Source organism: Bombus affinis, chromosome 7 (genome assembly GCF_024516045.1).
Source record: "Bombus affinis isolate iyBomAffi1 chromosome 7, iyBomAffi1.2, whole genome shotgun sequence".
Taxonomy (NCBI): Eukaryota; Metazoa; Arthropoda; class Insecta; order Hymenoptera; family Apidae; genus Bombus; species Bombus affinis.
The window spans coordinates 11,555,531-11,579,396 of record NC_066350.1 but is presented as its reverse complement, the minus strand read 5'-3'; the positions used below and the strand labels follow the sequence as shown (position 1 = coordinate 11,579,396).

General features: G+C 38.7%; 1 protein-coding gene and 1 long non-coding RNA gene across 17 annotated transcripts in view; one reads left to right on the top strand and one right to left on the bottom strand.

Moving 5' to 3' along the window:
- Positions 1 to 23,866, bottom strand: part of LOC126918944 (MAP7 domain-containing protein 1-like) — a 197,569-nt gene that overhangs the window by 109,013 nt on the left and 64,690 nt on the right. The window lies entirely within an intron of this gene.
- On the top strand, positions 1,654 to 2,650 carry LOC126919024 (uncharacterized). The gene is made up of 2 exons (XR_007711490.1): positions 1,654 to 2,464; positions 2,573 to 2,650. It is a non-coding gene; the product is annotated as an uncharacterized LOC126919024 (long non-coding RNA).

Sequence of the window (23,866 nt, the reverse complement as noted above, 5' to 3'; positions counted from 1 at the left end):
AAGCAAGCACAGTTTTCGAGACAAACTACGATTTGCGAGGTAAACACTCGCCGGAGTTTCGCGGATCTTCGAATATTAACTAAATTGTAAGGTAACCAAGAGGCGTTCGTGCAAATACAAATAGCTACGTAGGTTAATTTCTGCGGAATTACATGCGCAACAGTTAATCGTAATAAATTTCAGAAAATTATCCAGCTGCTATCATTAATTCTGTAACATTACGCCTGTACATAATCCTGTTAATACCGTGGGTACTAAGAAATTTCTCAAGTATAAATCATCGACTTCCATAAATTGAAAAAAGAAGCTTCCTAAAATAATTATCTTTTTTACTTACACATACGCATAACATTTCTCTTTCACATTTCGTATCATATTGCTATTTTTCAATGTTTTCATTCATCAGGTTAATCGATGTTACTTCTGAATAGTTTAAATAACGAAGAGCTGTCCACTTCTTAAAAAATAGGATGAAACAAGTCTTCTTGAAGGTCTTCCGAAACAAAAATGGGTGAAGAACACAGTGTAGCGTTCTGCTATGGTTTTAGGATTAAACGAAGTTCCACCTTTCCCACCAAAAACCTGTAACTGTACCTCAAAGGATAAATGGTGGAAAAATGCGAAAGAAGTTTCGAATTCACCTACATACTCGCGCGATTCCCCAACACATTCTCGTTAATTCGGCACGTGACGACCCGACAGAAATCAATTTCGTAGAAAATCACCGATTCAGCCGGAGTCCCGCTTTGATCGACGCAACAAGAAGAAATCAGAAGTCTCGGTAGTATCGAATCTGTAGGAAGTTGGATCGCGACACGACCTTCCATAATATCACTTTTTCCGCATGTACGCATAATCGATCTTATTTTCTCTCGCCAGTATGAAAGGTTGCCCCACAAAATTGGGATGGAATTTATATTTGGAATCCATCGAACCGGCTGACAGCAACGGTTCGTACCACGCGACCAGAATCATTTTCTTCCTTGACGTTCTAGGCGTTTCGGGATATTCTCGGGATAGTTAATTTCGTTGACATTTAACGTTAAAGATAGCGCTAAGATCATTTTCCATCGCTAACGAACCGACAAGAAGCACGATTTTCATCGACGAGTATAATTATTCAGAAATTTCTTACTTCAGGGGAAAGGTAAGCGTTGTTTCGTCTTTTGTTTAAAATGTACAACAACAGGTTGCTGTTCGGCGATTGTTTGTCAAGCGTAAGCTTAACCTTGGACATTTGTGGCAGATAAAAACGCTATGACGAACATTCGCGCGATCGCTTGGAAGCAACACAAGTACATTAGGAACATAGAATAATGGTAACCAATTACAGGAACAAAGAATTACGGATCTTTTACAAAGCAAATACTTGGTATTACGCGTGTTAACACATAAATTAGACGTGACATTAAGAGTTTAAGAGGAATATCAGAAAAGAAAGAACTGTGCTATCTCGTGCGTTAAATAGATAAGAATGCAGAAGGTAAAGCTAGATCGCAGTGTGGGTGGCAATCATTTAGAACGATTACTCAGACACAAAGAATTCTAACGTCTATCCAGCGTGATTGGCTTCGTCGTCTCGAGTATTCATCGAGTCGAGTCGTTTTACGAGTCAGAATTTTCATTCTAACTACAACCAGCTGCGAATCCAGACTCGTCGCTGTTTCTTAGAGCAATCGACGGGTGTAGTCATTGAACCGTCAACGACTGGGATTCAAATTTTACAAGAGCAGAACAAGGCGACGAAACGGATCCATTAACTACGTTGTAACCGATACACGATTGGTTTCAAAGGAAGGTCAGGATCAGACAAACCAGATACACAATTAATAACTTTATCTTTGATCGAAGGGAATCGGAAAGAAGCGAGAAAGAGCGAGAGAGGAAACTGACAGCCGGCGAGTATCGACGATGAGTGGTATCGGTGAAAAAGAACAAGAAAACAGTTCCACTGGAACAGAATCGCTGCGGTTTAAATGTCTTGGAGCGCGCATTGGATTACGACGATCGTTCTTACGACTTCGACAGCCTACTATCGCGTTACCAACTTCTGAGAAGGTGGACAGCAGGCCGAAGCGTACCCGCCTTTTTTTCCCCCGACCTTCTCTCCTTGAAAGCTCGGCGAGCCTGCAATTTCCTTTACGACACAGTAATGAGCAAATTGTACCGCCGTAAAACCAACTGCAAAGAGCCAGCTACGGGAAAAAAACTACGTTTATATACGCAACTCCTAATCCGTGTAAGATTTTTTCAAGCGCGTTTATTTTCTCGAAAACTTTTACCAACCACCCACGCCTAACCAATTTAAAGCAGAACGGTGGAATTCACGACGAATACACGAACAAGATTAAATTATTTGCTCGTTGGATCGATCTATTGGAATCTTGTTTCTATCAAACGCTTCGAGCTCTTTCGGTATCATGGTCGTACATGAGCAGACCATACACGGTAGAAACAGACACAGGTACGTGATTATTTGTAATATTTTTATTTATTGTTATTATTCTCTTAAGACGTAAAATCGGAATATTTTTCTGTTCATCAGTTTTAAGGAGGAAATTGAATTTTGCAGGGATGTTTGTAATATAAATGATCTGTACACGCTTTATGAGTACAAATGTGTTACAGGAACAAAAGCTTTTTAAACTTCGGATCGTACTTTTGATAGATTTCAATTAACTTCTCTTCAATGTCTTCCCTTTCGTTGTTACTCGATCACACAACCTGCTACAATATCAAAGGCTCCTAAATTTCGATCTCGTCGATAAATAAATAATTATTACGCTATGTAAAACAATTTAACGACGATATGATATACGAACTACCGAATCAAATACATAAAAATATTAGAAGATGCCCACCTGATCAGAAAGCTAGAAAAATGTATCAAATGTCCAGCTGGACAAATTGTAAAGTTAAATTAAATAAATAAATAAAAAAGAAACCTAATCATAGCTTATTAACTAAAACTCGCTCTTCGAATATTTGCATTTCTAAAATGCCCTTGCCTCTGAAACTTAACAAACGTCCTCGCGTAATCAAATGTCCAGCTGGACAAATTGTAAAGTTAAATTAAATAAATAAATAAATAAACAAGAAACCTAATCATAGCTTATTAACTAAAACTCGCTCTTCGAATATTTGCATTTCTAAAATGCCCTTGCCTCTGAAACTTAACAAACGTCCTCGCGTAATCAAATGTCCAATTGGACAAATTGTAAAGTTAAATTAAATAAATAAATAAATAAAAAAGAAACCTAATCATAGCTTATTAACTAAAACTCGCTCTTCGAATATTTGCATTTCTAAAATGCCCTTGCCTCTGAAACTTAACAAACGTCCTCGCGTAACCATACAACAAGAACAGTAAAAACTTGAGATCGGCAAAGCTCACGCAGACTATTCAAGGAAAAATAAACGATCCTCGTTGGATCGATCTGCCTGTAATTTACGCAGCTGGGTTGGCATTTACGCCTGCGAGAGGCCAAAGCTGCGTAACTTCAGCGGGTCGACGCGACAGGAACGGCATTGAAAAGCCACTTTGATGTCGGGAACCGCTCCGCGATTTTTTCCATTTGCCCTTTCGCGACCGCTCTCTTTGCATACGCGGGTTGCCATGCACCAGTGGTGAACAATCGAGCGGGTCGACGCAAGCTCTCCGTTTCCCGTTACGCTCCACCTTTGCCCGCTCCACCGCGCGAATATGAGGCCGCTGCGCCACGTGACGTAGAGCTCGGAGCCAGGTGATGGTGCTCGAAAGCAGCGAGGCTTTGCGCGGAATATGGGTCAACCGAGGTGCGGTGCGTGCGCCTCTCCGCTCCGACAGTCAGAAAAGCCGCCGACAAAACTGCTTTGGTGGTATATTATTCTACCGGATTTTTTCTCAGAGAAGCAGAACGCGTGTTTGAACGCGAGCATAAACAGGGATACTTGTCGAAGAATGAATTTTCCACACGTGCGCTACCATTCTGCAAAGTTGGCTGGCTTTATTGCCCGGACGATCGTTGTTTTAGCCGCAGCGGAATTAGCAAAGATATAGGAAATTTAATCCTCTGTAAGCAACGAAGCTTCGCGCGAATCTTTATTTTTCCTGGAACGCTTTAAAACAGTTGAGCTAAACTGCGTGTAGCGTATAGCGTATAGTATATGGTGTATAACGTAACAGAGACTTCGGTAAGTATGTCAGGAATATTTTAGGTTTTTCGAAAGCGTAGAGCAACACGTAGAAAGATCGAAAAATATACCTGTACATGCTCGAGAGTATAACCAGTGTATGTGTATGGATAAATATATTCCTCGGCACACAATACGGTAGCAACACCTAGTTGAAGCGTTCAAAGTACACAGATCGATTCTTTGGATGTGAAGAAATGAGAAAGCGCAGAGGAGCGGTGATACTTGTTGAGATTTATCCTAAGATTTAACAATCATTCGTATCGTCTCTTTGCAACAAGTAGACTTATCAAAGTGAATCGTTTGCTTGTCGACAATTGATCGGGAATTTTGCATTTGTATCATTAAATTAAGAAACTAATAAAAGGTGAAATCGATCGATTTGGCTTCCGAGTGGCTCCATTCGTGGCATCCTCGAGAATTTTCGTTTTCCCTTCTTGGAACACAGAATGACGGAAACCAGACGATTTTGCTAAATATTCGCAGCTTCGCGCTTTCTTACGCGATTTATAATAAAAACCACGAGATGCCTCGATACATTTGTAATTGTACATATCAAGTGTAACGATAGATTGATTGGGAACGCCTTGAAACATCGATGAGCTGTGGCGTGGTAAATCAGGAAAATTTACGAGGTTGGATAATGAGCGGAAGTGAAATTACACTCGCACGTATTTTAATTCCCCGATATAGAGACTTGACGCTGTAAACACGCCCAGAGGCACGCAACTTGCGGATCGACTGGCAAATCCCTTGGTAGGACGAGAACGATGTGTTTTCTAGTACGTCCAAGTGGCTCTAGAACTTTTTCTACGTCACGGGCCTCAAGGAGAGACACAGTTTCGCGGGACAATAAGAGAGGAACTCGCGAGTACAATGCGGGACCAGGCAGGAACTGGCTGGGAAACGTCTCATCGACAAAGGAGCGACGGTCGCGGGAATGAATAACGAATCGCGGTTACGTGCACAATTTTAATACCATTAATATCCCCACGATACCCAGTCGAGTCGCTAACGAGATCGACGTGGGCTGAAAAACGCGCCTGCCTGTTAATTTTCTTGAAATACGCCGGTTCCGCAGAGCGGAAACGTTGCTGTCGCGGAGAACGCGGGAGAAATTGAGAAAAGACAGGAACGAGAAATACAGATATGGAAAATATAGGGAGAAAATAAACAAAAGAAATGAGAGAGAGAGAGAGAATGGGAGGAAATGGGCTGTAGGGAGGAAAATGGGGATCTTCCAGAAATTCGAGGTCAGGAAGCGTACGGATAACAGAGACGTTCGCTAATTGCAGTTAATTAGCTCGTTGATGTGGATTATGCATAATGAAATAGAGATGCTATTGCGCAAGGCAGCAGAATCGAATCGAGGTCATCGATGCATATTCTCGATGCATTCGTGAGAGTTGAGAGGTTTTCTAAGTTCGATGTCTTCGTGTCGATGCTTGGATATAATCAAAAATACTTCGAGTGATTCGACAAGATAGACAATTGTATCACACGCGTGTACACGTACAGAGTAAGGAGAAACGATACTTGCATGGTACGTACGATTGCAATGGAAATGCAACGAATGGTAGGACAAGGTAGCGAACTACATACTTATACCTCGAACAATAACGACTAATTTCGACGAGCAACTTATCGACCATTGGTAATATATATTGAGAAACTCTGCTTTACCTGGTGCTAGTAGTTCATAGAGACCAGTTACCCACTGCGAATACTTGTAGAGTTACTCCTACATTGGGTAATGTCGCCACTATCACAGAATATTAAAGAGAGCTTCCTTACCGACTTACCGACATCGCGCACCGAAGAACACGAATCAATGTCCCTAAAAGGTACGACGTCGATAACTTCAACAAGAAAGAATATTTTTCCCAATACCTCCCGGTAAAAGATAGTACATTTCTCAGTAAATTAAAGTACGTCTAGAAGCAACTATATATCCTTTTCCCCACGCAATTATTACTCGCAGACTCGATGGACGGGGTCTCTTTCATCTCGATTTACTTCAGCAATTTCTACCACGCTTTTAATCTTCGTTGGGACACAAACGCAGCGATAAAGCCGGTACGAAAGCGCATAATATACGACGAAGGAGTCGTGTAACAACGTGGGCGTACCATCTCGCCCCCGCAACTCAAACAACAAAGTTCCAAGATGAAGAAAACGGAGGAGGAAGCTCTTTCTTCGTCTTTCGTCTCATCGATTCACCTTGCGCGACCAACAATATACACTGCGTCTGACCCAGACATACAGACGAGACAGACGAATACATTCACTGCCAAGTAAGATCACGTGCGTGCGTCGACTCTAGCATATCGTGTGTTCGACGACTTAAACGAGAAGTTGGAATAAATTGGGAAGGTTTCCCGGAGAGAGACGACCACGCTTCGTCATCCGGCACGTGCTGGTCCGTTCGCAAACCGGTTCTCGATTCACCATTCGACCGACCGTCGTTTTTATCCTCCCAACTGCGTTCAAGATCGATCCTTGACGAATTATCATCGCCGTACGGACTGCTTTCGCGCAGAAAAACGAAATTACGCACGGACATCGAGGATACCGTGTCTGCGCGTTTGTTTTTCACTAACAATTATATAACGAACGACACGATACACGTTTCGCCCGAGTGGATTACGCAAAGCTGTTATTCTAATACACTAATCAAAGCTAGGTGAATCGTTCGCAGAGAACCTGCGAAGTTCATACGACACGGCAGTTAATACGACACGGTAGGGTGCCTATCCAGTTAGAATACGCGAAAGGTCGCTGGAAGTATCGTTGAAACGAGAAATCATACTGAAGTGGGAGTGAGTATAGCGGTGTTTGCATGGTTATATACGCTGAAAAAGAAGTGCAAATACGCGAAAAGGCTGGCTTTTATTAACAAACGTTGCGACAGCTCGCGATTCAATCGCAGTTGTCGATGGAAATGGGACGTTTCACGCGCGAGCTTAATTATCGGCTGTATCGAAAAGGCTCGTTGTTACGGTCCAATTAACGTTCGGATATCAGACTCGATCTTTGACTGTTTTCGGTTAATTCGGCATCGGGATATTACATTTACTATGTTAACAGCTATAACCAACCGTTTAACGTAATTTACCCGTCAGACAACCCTGCAACAAGATTCCTTTCTCCGAACTTCTCTCTTCGGTATTCTGATGCAATCTTACGAAACGTTGTGTATTACGGTAAGCAGTAGCATAATCCAAAATCAATGAATACACAAACGTATTAAACAATTAACCCACATATTCCCCGAATGTTTTTACTTCACGATGCTTTTTGAAATAATTCCATTGTCTATCCGAAATATTCCAACATGTTGGTACATTATCGCAGTTCATGTTCTCTTTCTCTGCTTTTGTATAATGAATGCATTTAATAACGAAATAGGTTTCTACTTTAAACGACAACTGATATTTGTCGTTTCTTTTTTCTTTTTAATTAAGCACCAAGATCATATTTATTCATTTTTAGTATCGCTGTTTGCTATCCATTTACTATATCGACTGTCCAAACGGAAGAATTGATCCGAACGAGAACAATGGTAAAAAGCGGAAAATATTCTGAGTTAAATACACAACGTGTACAAATAATCGATTGGAAAAGTCGTGGTTGGAAAATAACTGAATAAACAGAGGCTGCGTAAACGACCGCAAAGCCTCGTTAAAAAGAGGTTTCCTATTTTCATGTAGGAGGGGAATCGCTGAAGGAGGATTTTCAGCGCGTCGATGAACACCAAGGGGTGACGCGAGATTCACCTTTCAAGAGAAAACAAAATAAACGTCTTTGTTTTGTCTCTATAGTCTGCGAACATCTCAAACGTCACGGTCAGTTGGAGAATTTAGTCCATCGATTAAACCACATGCGACTGGCGTTAAACGATTAAGATACTCGATGTGTCACTGGAGTTGTTCCTAGTCGATTCTCTAGTAACCTGATACGCTTCTAGCTTTACTCACGGTGTATTGCACAAAGTACTATCGATTCGAGACACTCACACGCGTCCAAGCATCGTATTTCACAATAGTACACGTACATACGTACGTGTGCGTGTACAGGAATTGAAAGAGAGCAGGGCGTACGCACACCGACCAGATACTCGACCTATCCTATTACAGCAATTTAGGCAAATGAGGAAAAAAGCCAGGTAGGTTGGACCCTCGCAACGTAATTTCCAACCACACGAAACGTATTACGCGAGCCAAATTCGAGAACGGTTCGTTTTCTACATTGTAATATAGTCATTCGCTTTTGTGAAAAATTTAGTCCGGGCTGGCGACCACTGAAAATGCGAAAATATTCGACTATCAGAGAGCACGAAGTATCCAGCGGTCGGTAGTGACTTGGGCAACTGCGAATTAACGTTTGAATGTTTTTTCACGAGTTCCATGAACCCAGTGGACTTTTGTACCGTTATAGGGGAAAGAAGACCAGTCTTCCTTCCTCTCTTCCTTTTTCTTCTTCTTTTTTCCTTACTCTCGTGGACGAGGATCTTTTTTCATGATATTTCGTTGAACGTAGAATTGAAGCGATCCGTGAGCTAGCTTCGCAACATTGAAAAAGTATTTGGTTCTTTTCTAGCTTGTGTTTACCATGAAGAAATGGTAACCTCCTGCATTGGATGTAACATCGAGTCACGCTCGTTATAAGAATTATGTTTATAATTGGACAAAGGTAGACTGGATACGCAACGAAATTTTCTTTGAATTTCGATTATTTTATGCTGAGGATTATTAAGTCGAAAAACTTAAGTAGAAATTTGAAAATTCGTAAGAACAAATAATCGTAAAAGGTTAAGGCGCTTTCGTGTCTTTAATCCATCCCGATAAGATATTTATTTATATACAAGCGTATCGTGAATCTTGGAAAACGAGAAAATATAAAACGTTCCTTGCATCTTAAGAAGCATAACACGCGAAAGGAATTTCTGAATGATGCGTAAAGATGACAGACGACGTTTTGTGGATATAAGATAGAATTTTCAGGCCCATAATTATTTACGATACTAAAGAAAGTAACATAGCATCATAAATCTATAAAAACAGTTACAATATCTAATCTAACGATTAAAAAAAAAAAGAAATAAACCAATGTTCGGAATTGTTTGCTAATTAAAAACTTCCAGGGTCTAACACCAAGCTCTTGTAACATCACAAAAGACTGTCACAAAATCTACAAACGACACAAGCACCAGAAATTTATAAAAAGACGTTCCTTCAGATTCCTTCAGGAAAATCGTGCGGATCGAGTGCAGAATCGTTGGAAGCATCCGAGAGGAGCGCAGATCGATGAACGAATTTCCAAGGATCGCGAGGGATTCGAGAAACCGGGAGACCATTAAAAGACGGCTAAGACAGTGAAGATTGTCGGACAATTTCAACTAAACAAAGAATGAAAGGGCATTTGAAGCAATTGCGACGAGGGAAATTCCTTGATCGGTGAATCCATGGCGCGAAATTGCGCCACCTGGATTCACCGTGAATTCCGCGTAAGTCGTTAACGCGGACAGAAGAAGCGGGATCGAGAAAAAGCGAGGAACGCGGCGAAACTCGTTCTTAAGCGCACGCAGAAGCCCGAAAGAAACAGTGTTCCACGCGTCCAGGTCAGAAATGCTTCCTACGATGCGATGCTATGCCATCTTCGACGGGTTTCTCCTAGAAAAAGAGGATTCTATGATGTTTCGCGAGAAGGTCGAGGGAAACTTTGAACGTGAAAAGAGAACGCGTATACGCGTGTGTACGTCTGTACGATAGAAAAATCGATAGTTGTACGGAGAATTGGAAGATCGGATTGGTTTGGGATCGCCGACTATCGTTTCACCGACAATGTTTTCGTCGACACAGACATCGACCGTCTTTAGTCTCGTCGACATTGTTTATTCACCGACGCGTTGACTTCACTGGCAGTGTTTTCATCGACGCTCATTCGGTTCAATGAAAACAACATCGACAAAGACACTGTCGGTGAATAAACAATGTTGACGAAATTAGTGCCCGTAAGAACATTATCGGCAAAATAATTGTCGGTGGTTACAAGTCAAGCCGGAAGATCAAGGTTAATCACGCATTAGCTGGATTCGCGGAAACTTTGAGATTGCTGGGCGTATACGGTCTTCGTGAGCAGGAAGAGAAGCCAGCACAACGTCCTGGCAGGATGCCGAGTGACTTTCGTAATGACGAGGTTTATCGCGTGTCTTTTCGGTCTGAATTAAATGATAACGATTGGACGATGCACCGTTGGACAATCTTAATGCTTCTGTACTCTTCAGGTCATTTTTCTAAAATAATTATGTCCTGAGAATCAAGAACTGAGAAGCGCATCGGACAAGAAAAGATCGTCGTTTTCTCGGTAAGAGTCGAGTTTAAGGAAAATAAGAAAGTGTGATTTCTCGTTTTAATTTTATGCCAAAAATTTTCCTAAAAAATTAAGTCTTTCTCTGAGTGAAACGAAAGCAAAGTTTCGATAAAATATTCAGGAATCGTAGCGAGGATAAACAATTTATGCTATGTACGTATTTGATGAAATTCTTTCTTTAGCATTCATTGTCCTATAATTTATTGCAAGCGGGAGAAAGGTCTAATAGAGGAATTCTGTGCTTTCTTTCTCGAATTTACGACTGAGTTTCATACTCCGAACTTTCCATGACGCGAATAACAAGGAACGGAAGGAAACCACTTGATTTCCGTCGAACTACGACAGGAAAACGATAGATCTATAGAGTTTCTGTGGAAGAATCGAGGAAGAGTGGACGTCTAAGAAATCGAACAAGAAGTAGTGAAAATAGAAGCTGAAAGGGGCTTAGAGTTTTCCTCGCTCTTTTGAAGCCTCGTTTAAAGAACAAAGGTACGAATGATGAAACTGGAATCATTTCGTGCTGCACCTGCCTTGTACCTTATCGTTCAACGAGGATACTCGAGAAATTAAATCAATTCTTAAGAAGCTTCAAAGGTGGTCTAAGACAAAATTGCTTGTCAACTCTTTTGATTACCATTGATTGAAGAAAAAGAACTAAATGGAACGAGGTATTAACGAAGACAAACGGACAAACTGAATGGGATAAAATAAAAAAAATACTCGTGGAACTGAAATAATTCTCTGTTCTTAATAAAGTAAACTTTCATTAACTTTTTTGTGTTTTTTTTTTTTCTTGATTTCCTAGAGTATGAATATTTATTGGAAATTTAAAAGCGTGAAAATGCAGAAAATGTACATAGCGTACGATGATATGCACATAAAACAAATTTTAGTACTCGTTATAATATTAATTCGTATCAACCTCGCCTCATTTCAGAATTAACTTTTTGATTCCATTTTTAAAACATTTTGGAAATTGTGAATTAAAGAACGAATCTCTGCTTGTGTCCTATCCCTTCAGTTCTATCCATACAAAAACATAAATCTCCATCAATATCCACGATCCGTTGATTTTCTAATACTGAATACGAAATTAAATCGAAGAGAATGTAGTTCAAACTAGAATTGTCTCTCATATCGATCTTCCTGGTACTATAAATCACGTACAACAATCTCGAAATTCCTAAAGCCAATTCAAGATCAAAGTCAGAAGTTGTGAACAGTTTATTGGCGTCGTTATTATACCGAACAGTGAGTGAGTCACCTCGTTCGTCGCTCATTGTAAATGCATCGAGGATTCGCAACAAAGAATAGCTATAGAGTGGTGCACATTACGAGCAGCATTCGGAATCGGAATTTTTCGCGGCGCCAAACGGAATAAACGTCCAACGACCACGTCTGTCTACGTACGAACCGTTTCCACTTCATCACTTCCATCCTACCTATTGCGCCAGCCAGTCTCGAAGTCTCGAAACGTTCGCCCAAGTTCCTCGTCATTTAGCGTCGGTGTACATTGTTCTCAAGAGAGTCTCGTCGACTATATCAATACGCTACGATCTCTGGGACGAGTCATCGAGACTCTCATCGTCCGGTGTGAGTAACAGAATGGCAGAGAATTGATCAGCGATCCTGCGTTCTATTGTAAAACGATATTTTTAATAAAATTAATTTCATTAAACTACAGGCACTTTCAGCCTGTAAATACTGATATTTACATACGCTGAGTCACGAATGTCATTGAACGCTTATCATAAAAGTTTTCTATAAATATATTACATGCGTTATACGAAACTTACTAGAAAGTAAAATAATATAAAACGATTTTCTCGTAGGAAGAATATAAATGTGAATGTGATTTAAGACGGAGAAAATTGAAAGTAGAATCGTGGGTTTTAGCTTTTAAGATTATCGTCGAATAAAAAAAATCACCATTCAAATAAAAAAGTCTAGTTGAGTATCAACTAGACTGTGGTTAAAACTGATTCGATATATTTTCAGAAAGTTCATGGCGTTCAGGCGATAAGCGACTAGAGAAGGTGTAAAAGTCTGTTGGAAATCTTCACTTCTGCTACTTATGTACATCCTTTTCCATTCTATATAACTCCTGAATTCCCAGTAGAATGGGAAGTTAGTCTACGTGCGAGAATAAATCCATAACGTAGAGAGCCACGGTTTTCATGAAATAGGGTTTAAATATTTGCCGAATACACGTACGTCGGGCAAATTCTTGCCCAAATATGTTCTAACTCTATTTTCCTAAGAATCAAGTCTCCAAAGTAATTTCTTCATCTTCGTCCTATTTTCAGTCACGAAATCTCCCTCGCGCTATTTATACTGCGATTTTCGAGATATGTATAACGTAAACATCGGGGTTTCAGCAATCTATTCCATCCTATAATATCGAAGCAGAACACAGAGAAACATTATATTGTCTTATTTTGTGAAACCGTAAGAAATTACCTGATTTTCGAGAGAATCCTACCAACGAAGACAACGAGAAAAGGTATTGATCCGGTGTGCCGGGTCGCCTAGCCCAATTTCTGATCTATAAATCAGATTACACATTGTGCACGCACCACATAATTTGGCAAACCGCTTGGAAACGATTGGGTATTAAACCAAGGCCGAAATTAACCGAGAAATTACTCGGTGATCTTTCGAAAATCTCGTAGAGAAAGAGAGAGAGAGAGAGAGGGAGGGAGGGAGAGAGAGTCAAGGAGACCCGAAAGAGCTCCAAGCGATAAAGTTAAACTTTTCGCGATGATCCTTGTCTGTATAAATATTTAATCTTCTTACTCAATACAATTTGTTCGAGATTCCTGGATAGATATTTGGAGAGTAAAAAATATAGGATGGTTGATGGCTTCAATGACCTTATTGCGAGATTCTCGAGTGCATCTTTTGTGAACGTTCCTCGAGTACGATACGATTCGAGAGTTTCGGCTTGTTACGAGAGTTAGCGAGTCTTTGGTTTTTATTTGCAATAATTGCGGAATAAAAATGTCTCGTCGTTGAAACGATTTCTTGTTCGTAGCATCTGATTTAGCTCTTTCATGTTTTCATTTAGAATTTATAAATAGAACTTTGTTTATACCAACTACATTTATTGAAACAAGATCTTTATCAATGTCCCATTAAATGAACCAATCGAGTGAATCGATTTATGCAAATGAATTCATTATATGAATGAAGAATGATAGTAAGAAGGAGCGATCAGTGAACTCTTATCAAAGTAAATTTCTCGGCAAACTGTTCTAAATTGAAAATTGATAAAATGATTTACCACGTTAAATCCTTTCTTTCTTTTTGAATATAAATAATAGACTTAGTTTTAAAAATACCTAACAAGATATCGATTATGCAGATTAATTATTTAAAAAATGGTTAAAACAGTTTCTAAATTCTTGTTAAATAGTAAAATTTTGTTGGGTAAGATAATGACATTCTTATGGTAGAAAATAGTTTACTTTATGACTAATATTTGCAGATAATTAAATATAATTGCCGATTAGTTTTATGAACTGCTTATCACTCAACAGGTTCATATAAACGAAGTTCTATCCTAATCTATAAAATGTCTTTCAATTCTAGATGCTATAAAGTTCCGATAACTTTCGTTCAAAAATAATTTGTCAGAAACTATCGAGAGAATTGGCTCCATTCGCAGCGGAATTTTGTAGACTCGAACTCAAGCTAAGTCGACCCCAATTGCTGCGCATCTAACTCAATCGACGTCTCCGTGAGAGTACTCGAAATCCTCGAACTTCTCAACAGCCGCCATTAACACTTGTTCATCACCAGACAGAACCATGTCACCAAATTGTAATTAATATCGATCTCGTTCGTCGATATAGCCCTGATACTCTGCTAAGCTCATTAAATTATTCGTTTCAATAACCGAATAAATTACTCCTTTGAAGATCTATGATAACTATCAAAGCACACTTCGAGCTCATGGATCGCCTCTGAACACGGCGATCGTAGTCGATTGATAACGCGATACAATGGCGGTCTCTGTATCGATACCGCTCCTCTTGATCACGCTTCGAGAAGCTATTACGCCATTAACATCGAATACAAAATGTCATCGAGGCTACGAGGGAATACGACGACTAGACCTCTGTCTGACTATTCGCAGTTCCCCCAACATCGATCAGATCGTCGAGAAAAAACGAGAAAAAGCTTCGCCGGTTGACTCGCGAAGAATTCACGAGTAGAAGAGACTGGTCGGTTCTATTCATCGGTATTTTTCGTCGACAATACTCGATTCTCGCGGGGATATTTATCAATCGTGTTGAATAAACCGCGGTGATCGACGCCTAAAAGAGGTCGAGCTATCGAGAATTTCATTAGATCGACAGCTCGACCGGAAGGACTCGAGGGACGTTCTGCCGTTATTGACGTTCGACCGTCGTGTCGAACGACAGCAATGTGATCGCGTATGAATCTACCGACAGAATTATATTATACGATCTGAGAAAATCCTGTGTGCAAACTGTTTATTATCTACGGGTTTGTAAGATAGTTTATCGAAGGAGGTGTGTTAGATCGATGCGAATGAGATATTTCTTTCTTTAAGTATAATTTTCATTACGTATATTAAATTGCTTAGAATGTTTGTATTTCTGATAATTATGTTTAATACTAAAATTATTAAAGCAGTCAAAGTGGCTGATATCAGTGCACGTATTAGACACATGCAAGTATTGTTGATAATATTAATGTTCGTTTTTAGATAATAAGATAAGATTATTCAGAAATATAATTACTTATATTACACTTATTTGCCTTCGTTATATTAAAAGTCTATTACTATTACGTTCTATCGTACGTTTGATTGGCACAAAGATTGTCTATTACGAATGTCGATCAAACAACAAAATGCTAAATTCGTATAAATACTTTGTAGGATATTAAACAGCAGAATTATTAGCACATTATCAGTACATTAAAAAATCCTTGGAATGGAGTTGCTCCTTAATGTGGTGATCCAAGATAAGATTTAATGGTTAGCACTAGTCTCTAAAATTCCAATTTCGGAGAAGCGACGTATCGTATGCACTAATTTAATGGGATCGTTTGAGACATAAGTAACCGAAGCAGTCTTCAAGTCCCGTATCTAATTTACAACGTCATACGATATGTATATCAACAACGAAGCTCTTTACTAAGTTCGTTAAACTACCGACGAACGCTGTTTATCAATATCTATTCACGCAAACCTACATTCCTACGTACAGCTCGCGAACCTCCTTCCTTCGTCAAATACCTCTTCGTGAAACACGAACCAGCGACTTAGCAATTCAGTGTTGTTATTGCTCTACCCAAACATCAGTCGTATCGTGATATACCTAATCAGAATTCCATTATGATAAAGTGTCAACTCAGTGGTATACTATACTGACGATGTTCCACGTGTCGAATTGTATTTGAGGAATTTTAAAAAGATCACGAAAGAAGAGATTATTCATAGATCAATTCTGAAGAATTAGTGAACGATAATGATTGTCAATTTGATTCGTCTTTCTTTCTTTTCCATAATATCTAATCCACATTACGGTAAAAAAAAAGAAAGAAGAAAAATATATAGTTGATATATAGTTCCACGATTTTCCTCTATGTTCTGTAAATATCCCAATGACCATTCAGCGCAACGTAATCGCAAATCGCGATCGAATTTTCAATCGATTAAGAGGCTTGCCAATTCCTCCGTGGAATTCCTGGCGAATCCATCATTTCGGTACCACGCCTTGTTAATTTCGACAAAGATTCGTACACACGTAACGCGCGATTGTATAACAAGATAAGTGTTCAAGGATAGCAAAACGAATTCATCGATCACGTGGCCCGTCATTATGGCACACGCGCGTTTCCGGCTAGTGAGATCGGCGCTTCGATTCGGTTTCAGAGGCATCGATTCGTCAATAAGGGCGTGGCTAAACCGCTGGATACGTTCATTAACATCGTTAGTCACGGAATTCGGTTCACATTGCTATCGGTTTGACCCTTACGCGCGTTAATAGCAAAAAGAACCGGTCGATATATACGAAGGAATTCGTTCGAGTGCCGCGCTTCATCATGTTTAATGATAGTTAAGAAATTTGACGAAAGCTTGCCTTCTCTTCTCTTTTTCCTCGCTGGAAACTGATGCGCAACGAATGAGCCAGATACTCACGTGCAGCTTTCCAGATGTCGTGATAAAGTGTCGTTAAATTGTTCGAAAGGATACTCACCTGAAACAAAAGAAAGAAGATCAGTTACGATCTGCTCTATGTACATATTGACTTATATTATGAAACATTGAAGAAGTCAGAGAGCTAATAAGAAGTTAAATATTGTAAACAAGTTGGGATTACCGTGATCATTATGTTCTAATTTAACATGTTGATTGCAGAATACATTCTGTATGCTTTGCTCGTTGCAACGGCTGTCGATTATTTCGGCGAAGGATAAATTGATCAAGCGCTTAACAATGCAATTAGTACTTTACATCGCTGCTATGATATTAAAAGAATATTAAAGAATTTTACTTTAAATATGACTATACTTCTAATTCTTTCGAGGCTGAATGTCGTTTTATGTTGTGCAGAAGGTTTCTTTTTGTCATTTCATACTAATGGAAACATATTTACTCTGATGTTTTTGGAGGTAAATTAGAACCAGTTTTACCGGAAACGAATACATGTTTCGTTTAATTAGTTTGTAACTTATTAAAGAATATTGATACATAACGTGGAATATGAAGGGTAATTTAGATACCAGTCATTAGTATATATATATATATTTATGACAGGGAGATACTAAAATACTGGTTTCAAGACCAAGACATTAGTTAATCCAGGAGTATAAATCATCCTCAATAAGGGAACGTCAATCATCGTGTAATATTAAACAAACTAATTCCGAATAATCCGATTATCCTAAATTTTTAAATCGCTTCGATTTAAAAATTTAAGCTTGATTTTTTGCAGACCCTTGGAAATATTTTTAATCAACCGACTCAACTTCAACTCATTGAAGTTCTTATCAGATTGGATACCGGGAATAACTTTAGCCAACGATCTTCTAATTATTTTGAGAGATACAAATATCTGGGTCAGTCTGCAATTTTGCTTTATCATTCGTGCAGAAACGGAACCGAGTCACACGAAATATCGTGCTCCGCGTTTCGCGTCACTGCTAGCAAAGACATTCTATAATCAATTATGCATCGAAAGGTATCACAGCGCGGTGCGATATCGATCTCGAGTTTGACAAAGGTGACAAGGATTATTCGGTGTCACCAGAGACTATATGGAGCGTTCTGGCGTGAAAATTGGCCGTTGAAAAGTGCCATCCAAGGTCGAGTCTTTCGTGTTCTTTCTCCGTATTACTTGCCCACGACAATAACGTATCACGTACGACATTAATTCAATTAACTAACAGTGTAATAAACTCGTTGACTATCATAAAACTTCTAGATGTGACTGGGAACGATATAGTGCGGTCATGAAATATGTGAGTACCGAATCATGTAATGGGAGCCATTTGCGGGGATTAAAGGGAGTATTACAGGAGCTATAAAAAGTATTGGCACACACGTAGAATTTATATATTAAATGATTAGGTGCGAGTATATTTAATTTTGTTATCATTCCGTAGAATTTCCGTATAACTACGAAAATTTGATACTATGCAAACGAAATGTATAAAACTCGATAAAAAAATACTTCATTGGAAAACAAGGGTATGTGTCAATTGTTCCTTCTTGTTTCTCTCGACTATGTTATAATGTAATATACAATTAACATATAATATATTAACAACTACTTCATTAATTATTCCTAATACGACAATTGTTATTGAGCAAAAAGTGATGGAGACATAATGCTGTATAGCTTTAATTAAAGATTACAAGGAGAATATTAAAGGATTAAAATTCTCGATACAATGGGTGTCTTATTTAATTCTACTCTATTTGTTACCCCATCATTGATTAAAAACAGAACACATCTTTGATCTACATATCAAAAATGTGTTCCTAATGTACCATAACTAGAAAGTTAACTTGGAAATAATTCTTCCAATCCACGATTAAAAATCTACGTCTTCTTCTATGAACCAGGTGCAATTTACCAAGTTTTAATTTACGACCGGCGTACTTGCATCTAATATACCACAGATTCTATTGCGAATAGAATCTGACTTCATCCTGCGATAAAAAAAAGAATCGTTGAACTATTGGCTCACAGTGTCAATAGTCGATTGCAGCGTACGCAAGACCATACACGATAATCGACAGTCCTACGTAACTACTTAATTACCGTGCGAGTAATTGGATTAACGAACGATCGGCATGCGATCAATCAGCCGGGATAAACGACAAAGGACACGGAAATTTTCTACTAAAGATATCCTACGTACATACAGCAAGCCTGGTAAATTGTGCTCTGCGATCTCAAGGCCCGACTTAAGGTCGAATCTTTAATTAAACCGATCGTCGAGCGCGGATTAAAAATAATTAATGCGATTCTATCTAATAAATGAGAACGTCTTTCTATTTTCTCACTTCATTTCTGCTTTCGTCGAGCGTATTCCAATTCTCGATATCGAACAAGTGAAGCTGTTTGCACATAGTGAATAAAGGCGTGGCATCGTGATAACGCGAACTGCAAGAAGACTGATAATAATCGCGCGGCGAATCGAACAAACTCTTCGAGAAACCGTGCGACAATTTATCGGTTCAACGAGCAGTGCTCGACGACTGAATTAATGGATACAATGTGCACAAGTAAACGAGGCACTGAGATATCCGTATTGTATTCCAGATTAACCTCCTGGACGAAGTTCCACGTGAGAAATCACGCTAGTATGTAAGTAGTAAAACCCTGGCTTAATCAGACTTTGCAGACATTAGCCTATATTTGCGCCTGGGGCAAAGTTTGTGGTGAAAATTCACAACGGTGCACTGCGTTAATTGAACTTGAAAAAGGATGGTCCTGCGATCGCATCAGTGTTCTCTGATTCTTTCGAGATAAAATATATGAAATTTAAACATTGAAAAATTTTGAATTTAGAAATCAGGAACTTCCTGGAATTTTATTAATATAAACAGAGAATTACGTCGTAGACGATAGAAGCAAGCGTGGTTGAAATAACTAACGAAGATAACGCAAGCCGACACTGGGAATAATCTCGTCGCTTGCTTATTGCTAAAATGATAAATGCGATCGTTTAACTTTTATACTGTTGCCACGATTAAAAATAAACCTTTACAACCAAATAATTATTTTACACGGAAATTTCCTGCAACTTACTTAGCAGACCGAACATTCATTTGCTGATGATTTTGTTAAACGTGACTTGGACAGCTACAAATAGATTACATTGTTAAATAATCAACTAGGAGATTATATTATTAGTCAACTGGCTTCTAAATGAATAAATTATATACTAGTACACTTTCTATTAACATTATCCTCTAGATTTTAAACAATTTACCGGAATTAGAATTCGTTTAGGAACGATGAGAATATACAATGACTATATAATCCAGGACTTAAAAAATGAAAAATCGTGTTAGAATAGTAATTAACATCGATGATAGGAAATATCTTGCAAGAAACAAATCACGCTAAACGCTTGTTAAGATCTTGGTAAACATAACGTGAACCGATAATCGCGAACCCTAACACGAAACGCCAACTTGAACTCTATTCTTGGCTTTAAATCAAGATGATCAAACGATTCTACCCTCCAAACACGAAACAAGCATTCGAAATTGAATAGACAGCAGCGGTGATCTTTATCGAGAACAATGAGAAACGAACGCCTGAAACATCTGGGATAAGCGCAAAGTCGACTACTACTCGTTGAAAGACGCGATTACGACAGCATAACCGCGCCCGAACTATGGAAAACACTATCTCCACGTTTTAGTTGGAACCTTTGTGCTCTCATGTCTCGGCCAACTTCGTTTCGCGTAGAATTACAGCGAGGCTAATAACGAGCCTAATAACTAGCCTAATAACGAGCCTTTGTTAATCATTATCGCGTTCCTACGTTGCTCGACCAACGGTGAACGAGATCTCGACAATCCTACAACGACAACGTAATAACGTTTTCATTATTAGGATTACGCATCGGTCGATTCAAGGTCTATACCTAATTCGATGGAATTGCGCGGATAACTTCCTTCGTTTGCACGAGGAATATGCAAACTAGATTCTTAAATTTCTATTTACAATATGACTATTGAAAATTGTTGAAACACGTGACACACTATTGGTAGTAGAAAACTAAATATAGAATACCATTAGAGAAAATTAAAAGATGGAAAAATGCGCACAGTATAGTAACTACTATGATATTTGACGAGTCAGAAACAATATATCTGCCTAGCTATACTATCTTCTTTTAATCGCGTTGTTGACGAACATTCAAATTTTTACAAATTTTCGCAGTCTCCATAAATCTATAGACACTTTAATAGATATGCAACGACGGAATATAAATTTTATCAAAATGTACATATTAGTAACTAGATGTACTATTTGTCACCTTCTTATGGTATTAGCAGATTATAAATAGAAATTATCTATTAAAAAATGGTAGCGGTATATACTTCCTTCTTTACGATTACATTGATGTACGTCTGTACATTTGTGTATATCGTTGATGTAATTATTGATAGATATCATTGTTTGAAATAGCGTTAGTGGGCTTGTGTCAGTTTGTCTGACTCATAGTTTCGCAATTAAGCAACCTGAGAACGAAGAGGATTTTAAAGAACAACATAATTTAACAATCTTTAGCTATGTACACCGATTCTGTCATTGTATATTAGCTATTGGAAATTAATTTCATCGCCGCTAATTATAATTATCGTAACGGATAAAATCATTGCAAATCCATCTGTACATATATCATTTTTTGGCTACATTGCATTTTGTTAAAGATATGGAAGTGTTTGAATACTTGACTAGAGCTCTGGTCTAAATACTTTGGAAAATAGAGGTGCAAGTTTAAAAAACACGTAGTCAAAGATAAGATCGAACGAGCGTTTGGAATTTTCGTACAGCAATTATGCTCGAGTCTGTTCGACTAGAATTCCTAAAGGAATTCTCGTTCTTTTCGAAAGGTGTGCTTCTATCGCGTCACAGCTGAACGGTTCATTTACAATCGGAGGAAAAAAGGGGAAAAAGTCGCCAGCTCGTTTCCACCTTTCTCGCGTTACGTAAGGAAAAGAACGTTGCACAGCAATATTATCCGTAATCAAACTGACTTTCAGACTGGCCCATGAACGTCCATCGACCACATTCAACAGTTTCAAAATATCGCAATTAATTTCAGTTAGACGGGCTGAAAACAAGCGAACACGTTCGAACAATTTTTCGCATTCGGTCGGCGAATTTCAGCGAATTTCGATGGAATGTAGAAAATTACACGTGATTGTACCAAGCCAGTTTTCGCAATGGTGTTTCGTGCAAATTCTCGATGTCCCATTGTAAATCGGTCGCGTGTCGTTGGTTTGAAAAACGGTGGGGCATGATTGAAAAGCTCGCGTGTTCGTAACGCGCAAAATATGATGCAAAATCCGAGTTATAACAGTACTCGAAAGTTGTACGCTTGCTTCCTTGTTAGTTTAGCTGCCGATACGTATCGAGGCAAACGTAATAGTGTTAACGATAATTAGCAAAAAGCTAGGTTAGGAGCGTTGTTCGAATGCCTCGCGTTATTAAGAACACAACGTTGCATTCGAAAGGGGACAGCGACGTAAACAGAAATTACTGGTTGTAGTCCCATTAAATAAGACTGCAAGTTTCTAGACCACGGTTGGGATAGCAGCTCTACCTATGCGACGTTACGATGCAAGCTATTAAAAACAGCCAGATTGTCCTGGTACGATAAGTGACCTAACTGTATTGCGAGAAGTCCAACGAGAAAATGTTAGTTGACGACGCCATGAAGCCCTGGAGTTCGACCATCGCGTTGGAAAAAAAAAGGGAACACGTTTATGGTAAAAGTAATTATCAATCTTGACAGGCGCGGACAATAACATCACGAACAAATGTCGGAACGAAAACTATAATGGCCAGCACGAGGTCAACGATGAATATTAATGATACCATTCTAACGACGAGCACGATGAGATATACGAGGATGTTGATTTTTTATGAGTACATTTAGGATGTTACGGTGCTCTAAATGGGGAGTAGTTTCGTCTACTTAACTGTAATCGAAATTCACGGGCTTCAAATTTTTCGTTGTAATTACCGCAGAATTTCATTTGTCTAAAATTATGAGGGGACAAAAAGTTGATATACCTGCGATTCATTTATATAATGGAAGTTCGCTCTTGGATAAATGGATTCAACCGGGATGAGTTCATTCTAGTTACAATACGTAAGCACATTTGGCAAAATTATTGTTTGTATCAGATGCAACATATCAGTGGACTTCAAGAATTATTTCTCCCGAGTTAGTTTGAAATTTACAGGTCGTGTCCTCCTCTTACAATATATGAACATGTGGAGATAAATTATTTGTTTTCAGAATAATCAATCTTTGATCATGTATTCGAATAATGAAATAAAGAAACATGCAGAAATGGAGTTGTTTGACTTGGCTGCGAAGAAATTCATATATTCTTATTTAAGTTCATCGGATTATATTAATTCTAACTATTCAAGTGCAACATATTAAAACACGCATTAAAGATTGCCAGTGCTAAATTACTCGTACTTAATACATTCTTTTAAAGGATATAAAGGTGAATTGTTCTGACAGTAGCATAATTAAAAGATTACGTAAGATCCTGTAAAATATATGTGTGGTAGAAAGTCGACCGAAAAGCAGGTTTAAGACATCACGAAACGTGAAACACGAGACGTGTTCGTACGACAGCTACTTTTATGGACCAATAACGCGCACCCTTGTTTTCCGAACCCTCGGCAACACAGAGGCAAGGGTTTTCCATTTTCGAGTACAATTCCATGCTCTATGCTCCTTGTTTTGCTGGCTCCACCGAAACAGGCTGACAAAAATTAAAAACTGACAGAACACCGTGTAACGAAAATTACGAACAGCGTAACGTTTTCATCGATAGACACGCACGATTGTCATCGCGACATCATCCGATGTTTTTGTAATATGGTGAAATTTTACGAACGTGGCAACGGAAATTTTACGAATATGTATTATGTGATAAATCGACGATATTTAAAAAAATATATTTTTGTAATAAATGGTAATAATAGAGCTTGAAATTGGATATTGAATAATAGAGTGTATCGTTAGGAAGAACCACGTAACTTTAATATGAAAATTATTAGGGCAGACA